The 19,451-nt window shown below is 46.2% G+C and overlaps 2 long non-coding RNA genes across 2 annotated transcripts; one reads left to right on the forward strand and one right to left on the reverse strand.

Annotated features, from left to right (window-relative positions):
• Nucleotides 1-1,506: 1,506 nt before the first annotated feature.
• On the reverse strand, nt 1,507-4,375 carry LOC103679439. Its single transcript, XR_572941.2, has 3 exons — nt 4,311-4,375; nt 4,010-4,178; nt 1,507-2,817 (listed from the first exon to the last, which is right to left on the reverse strand). It is a non-coding gene; the product is annotated as an uncharacterized LOC103679439 (long non-coding RNA).
• A 7,570-nt stretch (nt 4,376-11,945) lies between these two features.
• Nucleotides 11,946-17,513, forward strand: LOC121104222. Its single transcript, XR_005836514.1, has 3 exons — nt 11,946-11,978; nt 13,991-14,081; nt 16,712-17,513. It is a non-coding gene; the product is annotated as an uncharacterized LOC121104222 (long non-coding RNA).
• Nucleotides 17,514-19,451: the final 1,938 nt, after the last annotated feature.

The raw sequence follows: 19,451 nt of genomic DNA on the forward strand, positions 1-19,451 counted from the left end.
AACTTCATAACATTGGTGATGTGGCCACCGTTCCTCTCGATGAGGGGATGCCTGGGCTGGGCTTGATTGGTAGATGTGACTGCTTCCCCTCAGTGGGTCTCTGATCTTAACAAATACCTATCAAAATGAGTGTTTCTCTGAGTTTGCATGTAATTTAAAGGATTTTGAAGGAGCATTTTTACAGGGCAATAGTTTCACCCTCTATCTTATCTTTAGAACTGAACTCACCATGGAAGATATGTCATGTGGAGGTCTGTGAACTTTTTGGGCACAAAATGGGTAGCCTTTATGGAAACCACTGCTGTAGCCCAGAAAAATCTAAGACCCACCGTGGCTCCCTAGAGATTGGGGTGGACTCAGGCCTCTCACTTGAAGACCGATGTTCTTTCCACCCATGACTGTGCATGTCAGTGTCAGCTGCATTCTGAAGGACACCGGGCACCTGGGCCACGGCGAGTGGGGGCTCCTAAGCGGTGCATTTATTCAGGGACACTCTCCCAATATAGGCAGTGCACCCCCGTACACCTTTTACCCACACATGTTTGTTTTTTAGGGTTCCACTTTCCTGTGTGAATAGTATCCTCTGGAATTGTATGGCACGGCAACCCTTCCTGCTCATGACCTACGTTCTCTTTCTTGTGTAGCCCTTACGTTGGAGTCAGGATATGAGCTGGAAGAGAGTCTCAAATCAGGTTTAAGCCTTAGTCTGGGCAGTCAGAGGCACGTGGGAAAAATCTCAGAGGCTGAGCAGCCTGAAGAAGGCCACCAGGATCTGATTTCTTTCCTCCCTTCCTTCCTCGGAAATGTTAAGGCCAGATGCATCCTACGACCCAGCAGTACCTCACCCTCTGACCCACATTTTGAGCTTCCTTTCCCTCTTGGGAGAGGCCATGCTTCCTTGACTCTTCTGGCCCTTATTCCTTGAAGAGCCGATGATAGTCCCCTGACTTGGAGCACAGGTTGCTGGGAGGGCAGTTGACAGAAGCCGGCAGGCCTAGGAGTATGAGCAGACAGGCCTGTGTGGGCACAGGGACCTCTTGCTCCCTCACCCACTCACCCTCTAAAGTAAGCTCTGATCACAGGGCTACTTGGAGCTGCTTTCCTTCCCTGCAGTGGGCGAAAAGACCTCTTCGGTGAGGGGGGATATTCAATACTGAGCTTCTAGAAAACAGATTCTCCAAATTCGAAGGAGGCTATGGAAATTAGGATTATCAGGTCTCCAAAGGCTCACTGACCTTCTGGAAGGCCTGAGGAAGATGATATCAAAGATGGCAGAAGTTTCCTCTGATTCCCATGGTTGGGTGGCCAGAGCTGCTTCTTCGGGCAGAATTTAGTTAGCACCCCCGACGACTTGCCAGCGCTGAGAGCTGGTAGACACCAGACTAGTTTGTGAAAGAAGACAGTGGAATGTACTTTGGAGGTCTTTAAAAATAGGGTGACTTCTCTTCCCTCTGGAATGGTCTGGAATGACAGCCTATGAAAAAACTGGAAACATGACAACCGCAAAGCTCTTTATTTACACCAAACCCTTGATTTTAATCTGTTTTAGATTTGTTACAAATCTCCACATTCTTCGATTGCCCGCGCAATATTAAACACATATTGAAGATGCTTTGCAACAAGCCAGGACACTAGAGCTCCAATGTGGAGGAAGGAAATTAACATTTGGCAGGGAATCTCTGAGTATTAGCTTGTATGGAAAATCACATCCACCACAGAAATGGAGGTTCAAAACCCACCTCTCAAGGACTGACAGGATTTTTCCCATTAAGGAAGCTCCCACCTCCATTAATTATATAAGGGAGTTTGTAATCTCTGCACACTTTCCCCACTCTCCCTCCTCACTTCCTAATCTCCTTCTTCATCCAGTTCCCGAGGCTTCCAGAAGACTCTCTTGATGGATCCGTAGTCCTCTATTTCTGCATTTGCTGGGAAACATGGAGGCAGGAGAGTGGGATGAGAGAGGCAGCCTGGAGAGGCAGTCAGGAGAACGTTGACCCTGAGACTCCCTTCACTGCCCTCTTTCTTCTCCCAGTCACACCCTGAGATCCTTGTCTTCTATACTAAAGCAAGGACACGGGATCTCATAAGGACAAGTGTACTTAAGGGAAAATGGGATGTACCTGAGACTGGTTCTCTCCCAGAGAATTGGAAATCCTAGTCACAGATCACATACTAAGCCCTAACTCAAAAATCAAGAACATGCCAGTTTACTTCTCTAGACCTTGTTCGTGTGGCAAGGATTTCACGTATAGGTGTGTGTGTAGATGAGGCCATGCCGCTCAAGGCTTAGGCACCCCAAAAAGTGTGAAAGCCATGTAAAGAGGTTCAGCAATGCTTGGCACACTACCTTTGATAGCATCTCCATCCCCCAAAGATATTAAAAGGTCCTCTGACCACCACCCCCTGCCCAGGAAGGACATGAATGTGGTGCAGTGGACAAGTAGACATTGGGTCATGTTTAGCAACCTTTCACTTCAGCGTTTCTTGAATTGTATTTATTCTGTTTAAAAAACAATATGATTTTTTTCACGTGTCAGATATTTTCGAGGGCATTCAAAAGTTTTCGGCCTTTGATGCTCTGCCTATAAGATCCAGGGGCAAAATGCCCTGGACATTGAATGCTTGCTTAGAGGACCAGACTCAGAAAAATAGGCACGCAGCTTCGGCATATCATCTGCAAACCCAAACGTATTTATATATGTTACCTTAAAATGTATGTTTGTAGGGGTGGGAGGGCAGATGGCGAACTGTTGAGGGAAGGAAAATCCTCAAAATTTCCAGTGAGCAGAAATTTCTTGACTCGTCTTGACTGTCCTTGGGTGTGAATGGAAAGTATCCAACATTGTTAATTAAAAGGGAGCAAGATGTCCTTAGCTTCGCTTTTATTTGGGGGAATAGTTTCTCTTCTGTTTTAGGGAACTTGAATATTCATCAATGCAGATGGGTTCTATGACCCTGGCTACCTTGCTGTCGGCATAATGGGTCCCTCACAACAAAGTCTTCTACCATGAGAGGTTTCAGGCCCTTGCCTTGTTGTGCGAGGCTCTTTCGATTTGTGAGGAATGAAGGAAATGCTCGCGTGAACAAACATTCATTGAGCACCAACCGTGTCAGGCAGTGTGCCTGGCTCTGGGGACTGTAGCGGTGAATCGGACAGATCAGGTTCCTGCCTGCATGGAGTTTCCACTCAAGGGATGGTTGACAGACAGGACACAAATACAAGTGCCATGAAGAAAAGCATCCGGTGACATGATAGGGAGGGAGAAGAGAGAAAGGTGTGAGGCTACTTCAGACTGCATGGACCAGGAGGACGTCTTTGAAGAAGTGGCATCATAACCGAGCCTCGAGAGCTCCAGCGGAGGCAGCCGGGAGAAGGGCTGGGGCAGAACGTTTCAGGCATAGGGCTCAGCTGTGCAAAGCTCCTTACAGGAGAACTGTGGCAAGTTTAAGGAATACAAAGGCCAGTGGGGCTGGAGTACAGGCAGTAAAGGTGAGGGCTAAGAGATGAGGTCAGACTTAAAGAGAACTAATGTGTTCACTGTCCAACCCTACAGTTGCTCTGTGTTCCAAGCCTCTTGTTCCCCAGACCTGGAAGTCCACTTCTTTCCGCCCCATTGAGTCCATCAGAACCTCATGACTCAGCTGCTTTTTTGCCTTTGCTTCTCTCTTTCTCTGTTTCATCTTTTCAGCTTTCTGCTCCACCGTCCCTCTCTCATTTCATTTTGCATTAAAATTCCCCTTGGGGGGGCGCCTGGGTGGCACAGCGGTTGAGCGTCTGCCTTCGGCTCAGGGCGTGATCCCCGCGTTCTGGGATCAAGCCCCACATCGGGCTCCTCTGCTATAAGCCTGCTTCTTCCTCTCCCGCTCCCCTGCTTGTGTTCCCTCTCTCGCTGGCTGTCTCTATCTGTCAAATAAATAAAATCTTAAAAAAAAAATAAAATAAAATAAAATAAAATAAAATTCCCCTTGGGTGAGGATCTGAGCCTCCCAGTAGCTGTTTACTCACTGCGACTAAGAAGCCGTCCTATTGCACAGAGTTTCATGCTAGGCCTCCCCTGGGTCCTGCTTCTCCACCGTGGGCTCCTGAGTCCATCACTTGTGGCCAGGGTCCCATGGCCCAGAGCTTGGCAACTTATTTGAAGGACACTACAATGACTACTTTCCTCAGGATCAGGCTGTGTTCAGGATCAGAATTACAAAGGCTGAATAGAGCATTTTTACAGGAAGGATATTTATAACCACCTCCCAGGCAACAAGCCTATGAGGGGGCTTGTTCTTTATATAGGGCTTGGTGCTTAGCTACTCACCGATCCTTCCCCAGGGTCCACCGAGTCTGACCGTTCGCATCCAGGTCTAAGCACTTCAAAGTGGGCTGTGCACATAGCCTCTTCTTACTGGCTGTCCTCTTCTACCCTGCCGGCGATGTCACAGTTGTATCTCCCATCCCACGTGCTCTTATGCAATATTCCCTTGCCGTTTCTCCAGCAAGAGGTAGTCTCTTTCCCCTCCCCTTGAATCTGGGCTAGGCGTGCGACTGGCTTTAAGCAACGGAACACAGCAGAAGTACTCTATGTGAGAGAACAGCTGCTTCTATCTTCATTCACCTGTTGGAACATCCCTTCTTGGAGCCCAGCTGCCTCAGGGTGAGAAGTCCAATTAGCCACGTGAAAGACCCCAGTGGACGAGAATTCAGGTCTCCGGCCGACAGCCCCAGCTGAGCTCCTGGTTGACAGCACCAACTTGCAGTCCTGGGAGCAAAGCCATTGCGGACCTTGCAACCATCCCAATACCCCAGGCAACACCAGTGAGGCATATCCAACACCTGGGCAGTCCACGGAATTGTGAGAAATAAACTTCTTTGTTCTAAGTTCCTATGTCCTAGGGTGGTTTTGTACAGTAATAGTTAACCAAAACAGCTCCTCAATTTCTACAGCATTCAGAACCCTGGTGTAAAGGAGCTGTGAGGGGACAGCCAATGGGTTATATCTAATTGCACTACATTTGGTCTTAAAAGAACTTCGGCATCAGGTACAGGTGGTTAGGCCTGAGAAAATGGAAATCAAAATGGTAATTGTACTTGATAATTGCCTCTCTTTGGAGTATTACAGGAAAATTCTTTTATATCCTACTGACAAGCAGCCCAGGCCAGTCAGTCTTGCTTGGGAGCCTGCCCTGGTGGTGGTGACAGTTTAGGAAGAGACTGCAGGGACAGCCAGGAAGGGCAGGGAGACGGCAGGAGAGGGTTCAGTGTGATGGGGAAAACGGAGCCTGACATTTTGACCTAGACGTTCAGAATTTGATATTGCCGACTTTTATAGAATCAGAGAAGTTTACATGGATATTATTTTATTTTTTCAGATGCTAATTCTTCAAATGATGAAACCAGAAACCTCTTGTTCTCTTTCCTCTTCTCTCTCTCTCTCTCTCTCTCTTTTTTTTTTAAAGAAGAAACAACAAAGATATCAAACCTATTACTGAGCTCTGGTCTGAAATTCAGATATTTGGTCTTGACCCAAAGTCAATATTTTGGGAGAAGTTTGAACTAAGTCATTCATGCACTCCCGGGTTTCAAGCATGAAAAATCCTTGCAGTTTTCCACTTAAAGAAAAAATAAAAGGTCTGAAAGCTATGTACTGAAAAGCCATCAAACGTCATAGGCCATAAACGTCAAACTTGGCAGGATGAAATGACCACCAAACAAGGAAATTCAAGTCAAGTATAAATCAAGTAGCCAAAGCTTGTAACGTGTTAAAGGCACATAGACTGAAGCCTGTGCACAGCATCTGAGGGCGAACCTCTGTGCCACAACTGACCTGTCACGGAGCAGGGACCTTGGACAGGACCGCTTGCTCTGGCCTAATAATTGTAATGGTCTCATAACTGGTTTCCTTGAGTCACATCTGTATCTTTTTAAATCACACATCTGATCTGGTCAATTTCCTGTTTACAAACTTTCGGTGACTCCCCATTGCCCCCAGGATAAATCAACACTTCTCAAGACGCCTTAAGAGGTGGCGGGCGCGATCCAGTTTCCCTCTCTGGCTACAGCTCTCGCCACACCCGAACTCACACCCTTTTCCCCAGTCATGCTGAACTCCGTGGTGTTCCAAGAATGTTCACTGCTGTCCAGCATGAGCCCTTGTACATGCTGTTCCTTCTGCTAGAGCCGCACCCCGCCCCCAACTCTTATTTGTCCAACAAGCATCGGCTCAGATGTCGCCTCTTCCAGGAAGGACTAGGGGTACCTCCTCTGGATTCCTAAGGCATTTGGGAGTTTGTGATGCTGTATGATAGTCATCAGTTTACACATTTATATCCTCCGTTAAACTGTGAACTCCCTAAGGACAGTGACCATGCCGTATTTGACTTTTTAATCCCTCCAACCTACACACTGCCTGACTTTAATAGAAGCTCACTAAATCATTGTGAATCAAAATAAACAAGTAGCCTTCAACCCCATCTATATTTTTGCATCATGGGAAGGAATCAGAGAATGGTAGGGGAGCAGGACTTTCAGAGTGAGGCCTACAGAATTGAGACTCTGAGATCTAAAGAGAATTGTATGTCCAAGTCATAATTTTGCCTCGAAAGGATCCTTCCCTATAAAATAACTTCCACACCCACTGCCAGTTAACATGGCAATGTTCTTGTTTTCAGAAGTATTGCCACAAGGACTTTGTCACAGAGGTTTGGAATTTACTCATTTAATTAACAAAGATAATTTGAATTCGAACTGTGCCAGGCCTTGTGCAAATTTAAATATGAAGACAACATGACATGTTTTCTTCAAGGAGTCTGTAGGGTGGTGGGGAATTGGCAATGGGAGTTGGTTTTGATTTGATGCTATTGTTGTTGTTGAGACTTCTGCAAGTAAAAGGTTCTTTCAGGGGAAGGCTGTCCCAATCACAGGGAACTCAGCTGACCAATGTTCATTCTGCTCCAAAACAATGTTTTTATTTTTTATTTTTCCAGAAGAAATAAATGAAGGAAGCTCACCCAAGTGAGTCAATATGGATGACACTCCCCACCATGGGAACAAAACACTTTTTTAAACAAATGCCACATTAACAATCAAATAAGAAGCTGCTGGAAGCAGGCATGGAGAAGCAAGGGCGTTGGAGCTGTATGCCTCTGTCGTACCCAAGTCACAAAGATGGAACAGACTTTTCTCCCTGGAGACATGGTTTGTCCCTAGAATTCTTGAGAATCATGGCCCCAGTTTTATATGTCGGGGATGAAATGTCCTTGAGTGAGATGTTTATAAAGGAAACGGAGGATGGCGAGACCCTGGAGTGGGCCCTCTGTCCCCTAGGTCAGGCTTCAAGTTCACCTAATCATGTTTGAGGCCTGCAGTTGATGCTGGGACGGATCCTGATATGTAGATGACATCAACCAATGGACCCGTGCCCGTGGATCACAGGAATTTACAATGGATATCATGGGGCAGAATTTGACTGAGAGGTGTTGGGAGGAGAGCAGAGAAACAAGCCTGAAATTCTCCTCTGAATGCTGTCCATTTAGTCAACTGTCCAAATTGGAAATATCCACTCACTTCTGTTTTTTTCTGAACATTAAATTTCTGAGATCTAGAAATGTATTTAAAGGAGAACCTGAGAATAGTTGTTTGCTTTTTAATAATAATAATAATATTGTTAAATATTATAAATTATTGGCTCTAGTTCTTCCCCCTCTCTTTGTCTATACACCCTCTGCCATCTATATTTGCTGTGTATATTTGTACTTCCCTGACCTTGACTTGCACTTGGGCCAATGGAATGTGAATAGACATGATGGTATGAGAGATTTGAGTCTAGGTCTACGGGGGCAGCGCCGGATTCTGTTTGTTTCTCTTGTACCTCTTCCATTACCACAGGAAGAGCTTGTGCTCAGTAGTTGCTGCCTCCTAGCAACACAATACACATGGAACAGACAGAAGCCCCAAATCAATGAGGATTGAAGCCCAGCTGGATCTTCAGCTTGAAGTAGAGTCACCCAGCTGACGCCAGCCTAGATCTGCGGACCCACAGATACACAAAGGCTCAGATACACAAGCAAGAGTTAATTATTGTTGTTTAAACCACTGTTTGGTGGGGCACCTGGGTGGCTCAGTGGGTTAAGCATCTGCCTTTGGCTCAGGTCATGATCTCAGGGTCCGGGGATCAAGCCCCACATCGGACTCCCTGCTCAGTGGGGAGCCTGCTTCTCCCTCTCCCTCTGCTGCTCCCCCTGCTTGTGCTCTCTCTCTCTCTCTGTCAAATAAATTAATTAAATCTTTAAAAAGAAATAAACCACTATTTGGGTTAATTTGTTATGTAGCAATAACTGACTGATACTACTACTACTATTACTACTAATAATATTAGCTCGACTTGCCCGTAATTTGCCCAAGGTCACTCAGCGGGTACCCAGTGAAGATGGAATTCAAATTCTGGGCTCTTAATCACTTTCTTATGTAACCTTGAGAAATGAACCTGGTTACTACTCTGGTGAGTTCTTCCCAGGTGAAGAATATTACCCCGGAATGAAGACTAGATGAGAAAATACATAAGTTTCTTTTTCAGATGGTTTGCAGGGAAGAGGAGAGCAGTTGGAGACCTTCAGTTCTCAGAGAGAGGGACAAATATATTTTAAAAAATAGAAAAGTAAACAAAAGCAGAATTCAGGATTAAAGAATGGCAGGTCAGAAAAAAATAAGGATGAGTGAAAGACTGCTTAGCATTATTGCTGTTGTGTTAAGATTTGCCTCTCAGTGACTGGCTTTGTGATTTTCTCCAGGACTCAAGTTTTCTCATCTGTGAGATAAGGATAATGAAAGCAACTACTTCATAGGGCTGTTGAAAGGCTTAAGTGAGCATATGTAATGAATATATGTCAATGCTTAGAAGAGTAAGTAGTACGTAGTACGTAGATGGTAGCTTAGACGTGCTTCCCAAATGGAGCACCATAGTTAACACCTGCCAGGTGTTTCTGGTATTTCTGACTGCACCTCTGCGATGGTTTTGTATTGTGTTAACCTAGCTACCAGTACCACATTTCCCAGGATTCCTTTCCCTATATGGTCTGGGCTAGAACTGCCTTATGGAAAATTTGCCTGAGGTTTGGAAGCTGGAAGTGAAGCTGCAGCCACCGCGCTCCGAAGGCTAGTGTAGGGCGCAAGGCGCTGCAGCAGCTCATGCACTGATCCACGGGTGACTCAGCGCCTGCAACTCCGCTCCCCCCTCTGGACCTCCTCCTGCAGCTTCTCTGCGTCCCCGCCCGGCGTGTGTGCAGCTCCATGATGAAGGGGCCCAGCTTCCATGTAGTTGAAGTTGAGATGATGGGAGACAGATACGGGGTGCAGTGGGTCCTCATGGATTTCAGGTTGTCCTTATGGATTACTGTTTGTTCCCATAGGTTACAGTAATCTTGCCCTTGCTCTCCTCCACTTCATGTCCTACCTTCCTTCCATTCCAGGCCTGCCAACCTACAGCGACTTCAGGATTGACTCCCACCAAATGCGAGGTAACAGCTCTGCACAGACATCTTCACTGGCTCCCACCGTTACTCAAGGTCTAATCCCTATACCGAATCTGTGCTTTTCTGCATTACTCATCAGGGTTCTGCTTTCCCGATTGCACCTTGGGTGATACACCCCCAACCCCCAATTAATTTATGCGTTGGGAGGGAAGACATTGGCATCACTGAAAAGTCATGGTTCTTTTTAAAAGTTTTGCATTTACCCTAACTCTAGGCATTTTGGCTCTCAACTGCACCTCCCCTTCACCCACCACCTTCCCAGAACTTCTCTGTAGGAGGACTTTGAGAAAGAGTGAATGAATATTGGCTGCTGAAATCCTCGCAGGAAAAAAAAAATCAACTCCTGGCTTCAGAGCACTGATGGGTGGAGTTCACCACAGATTTGTCATCAGATTTCAAAATCAAAGCAGTAGGATTTCCCTAAAAATAAAAGAAAAAAAAAAAGAATTCTATCCACCTCAGTATTGCTATTTTCACAATTTCCCAGAACGAGTTATAAAGAGTAATACAAATGCTATGAAGATAGGTCCAAATGAAATACAGAATTCATAATAAGAGGATGTTGTTACTCAGAAACAAGGCAACCCAATATGCTTTGGGATAGTATTGCAGCAATGAAAACAAGCTCAATGTCATGTCGGATAAACAATCGTACTCACTGGAAGTTTAGGAAGTGACTCATCTTGAGGAATGGGCACTGAGTGAAGGCAGCCGTTTACCTCAGCCCTTTGGAGTTTGACACAAACAGTCTTTTTTTCTTGTGACTTTGCCTCTGGAAGATGCTATTGAAGCCGTATGCACCGGCATCTCTGCTTCTACCACATTCACCATCTACCTCTTCTGCCCCGTGATGCTTTAGTCTCTGTCCTCCACCTTTCTCTGTCCTTAGCAGTGGCCGTTCCCCAAAGCCAATGGATTTCCTGGAAGATGGAAAAGAAAATACCTCAGAAGCTTCCCCTTGCATGAGAAGAACCCATGGTTAAGGACTTTTGGTCTGAGATGCATTGGCTGAGCCCAGTGAACAACAAAGAATAGAGTAGGGTCCAGCCCTAAATGCAGTCAACCAGCAAAAGAAGAAAGGGACTGGAAGGGAGTTCAGAAACTCTGGCTGGGGGTAGATGAAAGGCCAAAAAGGCCAAAGTCGGTGTGTGTGTGTGGGTGTTCCTCAACACAGGAAGTGATGACTGGGTCAGGGCCACAGCAAGGCCGGGGAAGGAGGCATGGGGGAGAGTTTGGGCAGGAGAGGTCGAGAGGCCCCTGGTTCTGAAACTTGGACTGGAGCTGGGGCAGGTCACAAGGTGCATCACCAGGAGAGCTCTGCTGATTGCACCGTTGTCCTGTTTGCCTTCATCTGACCAGGACCGGGAGGTTCTCCTGCCATGGCCACAGAAGCATGAACACTCAGGTAGCCATAGGGTGCATTGGAGGCATGCCATCCGGGGAATCACACGTTCTTTTGCAGCAAGACATATGACCAACAGTGTTCCCAGAGGCATTATCCATAATCGTTTCCAACCTGAAATATCCAAACTACCTCAACTACAGAATGGATCAAGAAATGGTGGTATATTTATAAGCAAAGTGGAATACCCTCTTAGTTTCTTGGGGCTACCATAACAAATTACCACGAACTGGGTTGCTTAAAATTACAGACATTTATTTTCTCACGGTTTGGGAGGCTAGAAGTCCCCAATCAAGATGTCCGCAGGGTTGGCTCCTTCTGAAGGGTCTGAGGGACAACTTGTTCTACGTTTCTCCCTTGCTGGTTGCCAGCAATCCTCAGCTTGTAGCTGCATTGCGTCAGTCTCTGCCTGTCCTCACATTGTGTTCTCCTCTCTGTTTTGCTCTGTGTCTTCAAATGGCCTTCTTATTTATTAAGATTCCAATCATTGGATTTGGGGTCCACTTGAATCCAGTATTACCTCATCTTAACTGATTACATCTTCAAAAAAAACCAAACTATTTCTGAGAAAGGTCACATTCTGAGGTCTGGGGTGGACATGCATTTTTGGGAGACAGTGTTTTACCCCATACAAATACGACACAACAGTGGAAATGAGTGGGCTGCAGCTACATACAATAGGGATGAGACCCTTTAGTGGAAGAAGCTAGACACAAAAGAGGATGTCTACATTACGAAGTTCAGTGTTAAGAAGAGCTAACTGCAGTGTTTAGGGGTGCGTGCTTCAGTGATGATACTAGAAACACAAGCAAGTAACTGATTCCCAGAGTCGGGACAGTGGTTACCTTCAAGAGGGAGGGGGAATGGGGCATGAGAGCGGGGTTTTCTGGTGTGCTGGAATGTTTTATTTTTTGACATGACTGGTGATTCAAGAGTGTTCATTTTAAATATTTCATTAAGCCATTTTATTTTCTGTATGCAGGCTATTTCCACAAGAAAAGAAAGAGTGGTTAGAAATCTGTGGTTCCAGGTTCTGCCAGTCGCTGTTGGGTCTTGGGTGAGTCTCCCCACTGGACCTCAGTCTCCTCATCTACAAAATGAGGAGGTTGGACAGGATGATCTCTGAGGGCCCTCTTGGGCCTACCGTTCTGGGTTTATCACCCATTTGGTTCTCCAAGCATCTCTGTGAGGAGGGGAGGACACCCAGCTTTGTGTTTACAGAGAAGAAAACCGTTGAGAGAGGTGCTATGGCATGACAGTTAGACCTGGATTTTAGTCTCTGCTCTGCCTTTTCTCTAAGAGACAATGGACAGATTACTTCAGCTCTCTGGGCCTCAGTTTCCTCAGCCACAAAATGGGTATAATAAAAGACCCTTCTTCACAGGGTTGATGAGAAGGTAACAAAGGAGGATGTGTGTCAATTACCTGGCTCAGTGCCTGGAGTCCAGAAAGTCCCTGGTTACAGGTAGCTAGCTAACCCAGCAAAAGCCAAACAAGTCAGATCAGTTCAACAAATTGTTCTTGAGTACGTGTTGTAGCTGAGAGTTTTTAGCTCACATGAGCTCCTTCACTCCTCACTGCAGTGCTCTGAGGGTGCTTATCCTTTTGAGTTTTTACAGATGATAATGTTGGGGTTAAGAGGGAGGGAGCAAGTAATATGATCCAAGCAATTCTTTTTTCTTTTTTTTTGATGATACAGTGTTTTTTTTTAGAAACAGGGAATACAAAACATTGCACGTGGTATGATCCTAATTTGGTGGGGGAGGGGAGTGGCAAAGATTATACACACATTTACATAAAAGAATTAAAGAAATATAACACATTTTAGTAATAATCCTAACTGGTAAAATTGTAACTTTACTTTCTTCTATATAAAATTTTATATTTTCCAAATTCTCTGTGATGAACATGTTAAAAATAGCATTGGCTTTTTAAAAAATTTTATTATTTTATGTTAGTCACCATGCAGTACATCCTTAGTTTTTGATGTAAAGTTCCATGATTTATTATTTGCGTATAACACCCAGTGCACCATGCGATATGCGCCCTCCTTAATACCCATCACTGGCCTAGCCCATCCCCCCACCCCCCTCCCCTCTGATGCCCTCAGTTTGTTTCCAAGAGTCCATAGCCTCTTGTGGTTCATTCCCCCTTTTGTTTACCCCGCCTTCATTCTTCCCTTCCTTCTCCTACCGATCTCCCTGCTATTCCTTATGTTCCATAAATGATGAAACCATATGATAATTGTCTTTCTCTGCTTGACTTAATTAGCATAATCTCCTCCAGTCCTGTCCATGTTGCTGCAAATGTTGGGTAATTGTTCTTTCTGATGGCTGAGTAATATTTCATCGTATATATGGACCACATCTTCTTTATCCATTCGTCTGTTGAAGGGCATCTCGGCTCCTTCCACAATTTAGCTATTGTGGACAGTGCTGCTATGAACATTGGGGTGCATGTGGCCCTTCTTTTCACTATGTCTATACCTTTGGGGTAAATACCGAGTAGTACAATTGCTGGGTCATTGGGAAGCTCTATTTTTAGCTTTTTGAGGAATCTCCACACTGTTTTCCAAAGTGGCTGTACCAACTTGCATTCCCACCAACAGTGTAAGAGGGATCCCCTTTCTCCACATCCTCTCCAACATTTGTTGTTTCCTGCCTTGTCAGTTTTTTCCACTCTAACTGGTGTAAGGTGGTATCTCAATGTGGTTTTGATTTGAATTTCCCTGATGGCTAATGATGTTGAACATTTTTTCATGTGTCTGTTAGCCATTTGTATGTCTTCATTGGAAAAGTGTCTGTTCATATCTTCTGCCCATTTTTTTATTTGATTATTTGATTCTCGTGTATCGAGTTTGAGAAGTTGTTTATAGATCAAAAGATCCAAGCAATTCTTTAGCAAGATTCCCCCGGCAGCTGCGGGGCAGATGAGAAGGAGCAAAGAGAATGCAGGTGGGGAGACCTGTCGCTCAAGGTGGGCCCTGATGGGGAGGGAGGGCAGGGAGAGTCACAGTGGTGCCCCTCACTACTATGGTCAGGTTTCATTGTACGTTCACTGACGAAACAGGTGACCGAATGTGTTGGAAGGAGCCAGTGATGACTCAGGGACTTCCGGATCAGTCCGTCATGGGGGTGCTGGGGACAATTCAAGAGAAGAGGTAGGTCGGGGTGAGGTGAGACTGAATGTATGACATTAGTGTGACATTGCGTGGAGAGTCTGGCAGGCTCGGGTAGGCATGGAGAACTTGAAATCAAGTCCTCTGTGGCCCAGAATGGGTCCCTCTTCTCTCTCCCCTTCCTGGAACCTTTACTAATTGGAAGTGGGGGTGGCTTTGTAATCTAGAGTCAACCCTTCTACCCTTCTTTCTGTCCGGACTTGCGCTCCTCACCAGTGGCCATTGCTGGTTCTTGGACAGTGATGCTTCTGGTCTGCGGCTGCTGGAGAACCAACTTTATGAATCGGTCATCTAAATGGCAGAACCCCAAACACCGCAGTGCCTCAAATCCTACCACAAGTAATTACATCTGTTACATGAAGCATTCCTTTCCTTATGGCTTTTTAAAAATGCAAATGCCCCAGACCTCATACATGGCACAATTCTCCAACCTCCGGTAGGGTTGACATCTTAGATGTTTCCCTCTGTGACAGGCGAGCAAGAAACAATGGCCATCTGGGAGGAGAGGGTGGTGAGCAGTGAGAGGGACGAGTAAAATATGTTCAGAAAGGGCTGGCTATCTATGGGCAGAAAAGAACCATTTCATACACTTAAATTTCCTGAAAATTTTCTTACTCAACATGCATCTTCCACCACTTCTCACACACTTACTTGGCTGGAGAAAAAGGCCTTATGTACCCAACATAGTGAGACTCTTTACAAGTATTAACTCATGCAAACGTCAGAACAACCCATTTTACAGATGGGAAAACTCCATCTCAGAGGAGCCATTTGCCCATCCAACCAGTGGGAGGCAGCAGAACATGTTGGGAGAACATTCAGCTTTGGTGGGTTCAAATCCCTGCTCTCTGCTTCTTGGCTGGGTGACCTTGGGCGAGTTATCAACCTCCTACTGCTGTTTCCTCCTCATCCTCTTAGGGTGGGAGTGAAGATTAAATGGAGAGATGCATATGAAGGGATCAGTGTGAACAGTAGCTGCGCTCTCAACCATGGTAGGCAGTGGCTAGGGTTCAAAGAGAATGGGGTGCTCCAACTGAGCCCATGCTGGGATTCAAGTCTGGCTATTTGTGGAACTGGTAGGTTGTGACTTCTTAGACGCCTATCCCTGGGTCAATACCCACAAAGGTCTTGTTCTTTGGCTGAAGGAGGGAGAGGGATGAGTTTCTTTGGAAGGGGTTGGGGGAGGGGGTTTCAAGATGGACCAGAGACAGATTGTGGTGCTGTCTGCCCCCCTCCTCCATCGCAAAAACACACGGCAATGAGTTGTAGAGCCTGGGCAGGGCCCAGCCGCACCGCTCCATGTGCCCACGGAGGGACAGATGCACAAGTTAAGAGCACTTTCCTCCCTCCCCTCCTTCCCTCGCTGACCCCGCAACCTCCAAGTAGCAGCCGGTGTCCAGAGCCAAGATGCTCACATCCAGGTGACGGACTGACCCTCCCAACCCCAGCCCCACCCTGGTGTGAAAGAAAAGACCCATTGGCACAGTCAATAGCTAGCTATTCAGTGGCAAAACAACCATCCCCTTGATCAAGGAGGCTGGTGTTCTGTCAAACACTGAGAATACTTCAAGACACATTCTAGTCAATCTCGACTAGATTCTGGGCCAGCATCTGGTTTGGTTTTCTTCTTCCTGTTTATTTCGTTCTATACATGTGCTGATCCATTCCGTATGTGGATGCCCATATCTGGACAGGATATCAGACTGGATTGGCCACAGAAATCCATTTTAAATATCATCCAGCATGGCTGGAAGGAAACTGATAGGCCCCTGAATAGAAAAATTGAGGTCTAGCCCCGATGCAGACTTTGGGGCAGAAGACAGGACTCATGGGGTTGGCTGGCCCCCCAGTGGCAGTCTTCATATTTTGTAAGCATGTCATTTTTATTTAGATGTCCAGAAATGTCTAAAGCACTCTTTCAGGACCGCATTCAAATATTTGGGGAGGTCTGTGGGAAGATGTTTTTGTGTACGCTCTTGGGGTACACCTGTAGGGGGTGCTGATGATTCCCCTGATGAACCGGCCCCTCGCTCCTTTGCCTGCAAACAGCTGTGCCCAGCCCTGGCAAGGGTGTATTTTTCCATCCTCCTTGGTGTGAAATTCTAGGGTTTGTTTTGTGTCTCTTTGGACCTTGGTGAAACAACATGCAAGGGGGAGATTAATGGAAAAACTCTACTTCCAGCTGCCAGGAAAATATTTTTCCCTTTGCAGCACGAAAACAAAGAGGAGTGTCAGCTGAGTGGTCTGGAGAGAAGAAGAAGCTAATGTTCCTTGTGTCTGTGTAGGTCCCTGCTCTGCCCTTCTTACTCGTCCCTCTCCTGGCCAGAACTTGATTTTTTTTCTCTAAGGGCTTCTCATCTGACCACCCTAAAATAGATCCAATGTGTCTGCAAGTGACCTCTGTCCAGTATTCATGCTGCACAGGCTCTGGGCAGGTGGCTTTCCTGACACAGGTCCCCTTGATCTGTAGGACAAGCCCCACAACTAACCCCACTTCACAGATTAAGAAACCGTGGCTCAGAGCCTTAATTAGCTCCCTCCACATATACAGCAACTAACTGCTGGAGCTAGAATCCAGATCCAGGCCTACTTGCGGTGGATTCCTTCTATAGGGCTGCACGCATCAGATCCTAGTAACTAACTGCTGGAGCCAGAATCCAGATCCAGGCCTACTTGCGGTGGATTCCTTCTATAGGGCTGCACGCATCAGATCCTAGTACGGTGACTGGCACCCACGATGCTCAGATGTCTGAGAGAATGAAGGAAGGAGAGAACCGATGAACAAAGGCCTCCTCAGGCTCAGGTGCCCTGGGCAGACCTCATCTTACTACCTCCACGTCCCACGAGGCCTCTCCTCAGAATGCCTCCGTTTCCTCACAGAAGAACTGACGTGAAAATGTTTTTTCCTAACTACAAATTTGGTTGGTGATCTGTGGCAGGCCTGTGAGGGAACGAGGAGGGCCTATACGCCGGGACCGTGGAACACTTGGCTGAGTGACCTCATCCCTGATACCTGCCGTCTCTGAACCCGGGCGGAAGGCTGGAGTAAACCCTTCACCTTGGCATTTTTTTCCAAAGATTTAATAAGATGTGGTTTGTGAAGCTGCTGGCCCATGGCAGTTTTATTAACTATTTCATTTTTTATTTATTTTAAAGACTTAAATTCAGGGAGTCTCAGGCCCGTGGGAGGAGAAGATACGCAGCGTAAAGACATTTTGCTTGGTTGTTTATTTGTCTGGCAGTTGGCCCACAACATTCATTTGATTCTCGAAATGGATTCATGATCCAAAAATGTTTAAGAACCAAAACGCAGTCCCATTTGATTTTTGACCTGTGGTTAGAAACTGCTGAGCTAACACTATATTGTGTTCCCATGTTTCTGGAATCATGTTATTCAAATAAACAGAGCAGGAGGACTCGTTGCCGTTATGTACTGTATGGTGACTAACATAATATAATCAAAAAATATTTTTAAAAAAAGAAGAAAACATTAAAAAAAGAAGTTCACAATTCAAATGTGAACCAGCTTGTCAGGGGACGCACTGACGGCATCAGGCTGTGTGACAGGAGAGGCTGCAATGGCCGAGTCGGGTACGCCTGTGGATAAATATCGGGAACGATCTGGAGGGAGTATAGGAAAAAACTGTTAAATATTCACTAGCTATGTAAAAGTGGTCAATATTTATTTTTTATTCTCTTTCAACTTTTCTTTCAAGAGCATATCTAACAGCCTAGTGTTTAGTGGGCACCCACTGTGTGCCAGGTGGTAGGTCATTCGTTCCAAACGGCTGACCCTATTTAATTCTTACGACCACACCATGGAGTAGATACAAGTACGTAGGAGAGGTTAGATAACTAGTCCAAGGTTACACAGCTAGTAAGTGGCAACTCTCACAATCATGAGCTGTGCCGGGACTTGTCTTTGAAAATGCCCTCATTCCTTCGGCATCTTTCCAGTCCACAGTAGTGAGGACATCACTTGGGTTGCATTGGGCTAAAAGGAACAGAAATCCCCAGGTTGGCCTATATATCTTAAATGCCAGGGGAGTTTTATTCTGTCATGTAACAAGACACTGGAGGGTTAGCGGGCTCCAGGCTGGCGCCATGTCTCTGTGAGTCTTTCAGTCTTGCCCACCTCCCTGTGAACCACAGGGGTGAGCGAGATGGCTGAGGAAGTTTTTGGTTGTTGGATCCAGACTTAGCCATGTCCAGAGGAATAGCTGGGTATGGTCTCTTCTTGGGTCTTGTTTTCAGGAACACAGGGATATGTCTCAGAAGGGCCCAGAAAATTTCCCCTCATGTCTCTTCGGCTGAGACACAGACACATGCCCAATCTTAAACCAGTAACTGCCAAGGGGGATGGGATAGCCATGATGAGCTTACTGCCCACGTAGGGGTGGAAATGGATGTTGGGGAGTCATCTCTATGAAGTAAGATTTTTTTTAAAAAAGATTTTATTTATTTATTTGACCGAGAGAGAGACAGCCAGCGAGAGAGGGAACACAGGCAGGGGGAGTGGGAGAGGAGAGGAGAGGAGCCTGATGTGGGGCCCGATCCCAAAACGCCGGGATCACACCCTGAGCTGAAGGCAGACGCTTAACGACTGAGCCACCCAGGCGCCCCTGAAGTAAGATTTTCGAATCAGAAAATTTTGAGTGTGCTCTTTCGTCTTTCCTGAATCGTGCCTCAGTTTCTTCAGATATATGACAGATTTACCTCACAGCCTGTTCTAAGGACTGAGTGAGATGGTATTTGTTACCTCAAGATACCAAGATACCCAGGAAATGGATAGTTTGGGAGGACAACTAAAGGAGATGCCCTATTCTACCCTTGCACCTGGGCATGTGATCCAGGATACAGATTTTTTTTTTTTTAATCTGAATCTTCAACAGGCAGAAAAAAAACCTTGAAAATGGTTGTAACTGATTCATCCCGGAAGAGGCAGACTGAAGAGATCAGACTTCAGTTCCTTCTCCAGAGCCTCCCGGGGCTGCTGTGGGAATTGTCCTCTTTCAGTTCCGTGGGCTTCCCAATGCCCTTTGGTCTTAGGTTGGGGTCCCTAAAAACAGAGCCTCAGCTGGGGCCTCTTGGCATATGGATTATTGATGCCCTCAGGAGAAATCTGGAAGGAAGTGAAGGAAGCAGGATGGGGCAGGAAAGAGCTAAAATGCTTTCTCAGCAGGAGTCTAGCCTCAGGTGTGAATTGCACTCCAGAGAAAATCCTGCCCTTTTTGACCCCCTTATCAGTCAGTCATTTGCCCTGGGCTGCTGGGAGATGGAGGGTAATCTCCCAGGTGAGGAGATTCCTGTTGGCAGAGGCCGATTGTCTGGAGAAGGGGACAGCTATGCACT

Source organism: Ursus maritimus, unplaced genomic scaffold, assembly GCF_017311325.1.
Source record: "Ursus maritimus isolate PB19 unplaced genomic scaffold, ASM1731132v1 scaffold_20, whole genome shotgun sequence".
NCBI lineage: Eukaryota > Metazoa > Chordata > Mammalia > Carnivora > Ursidae > Ursus > Ursus maritimus.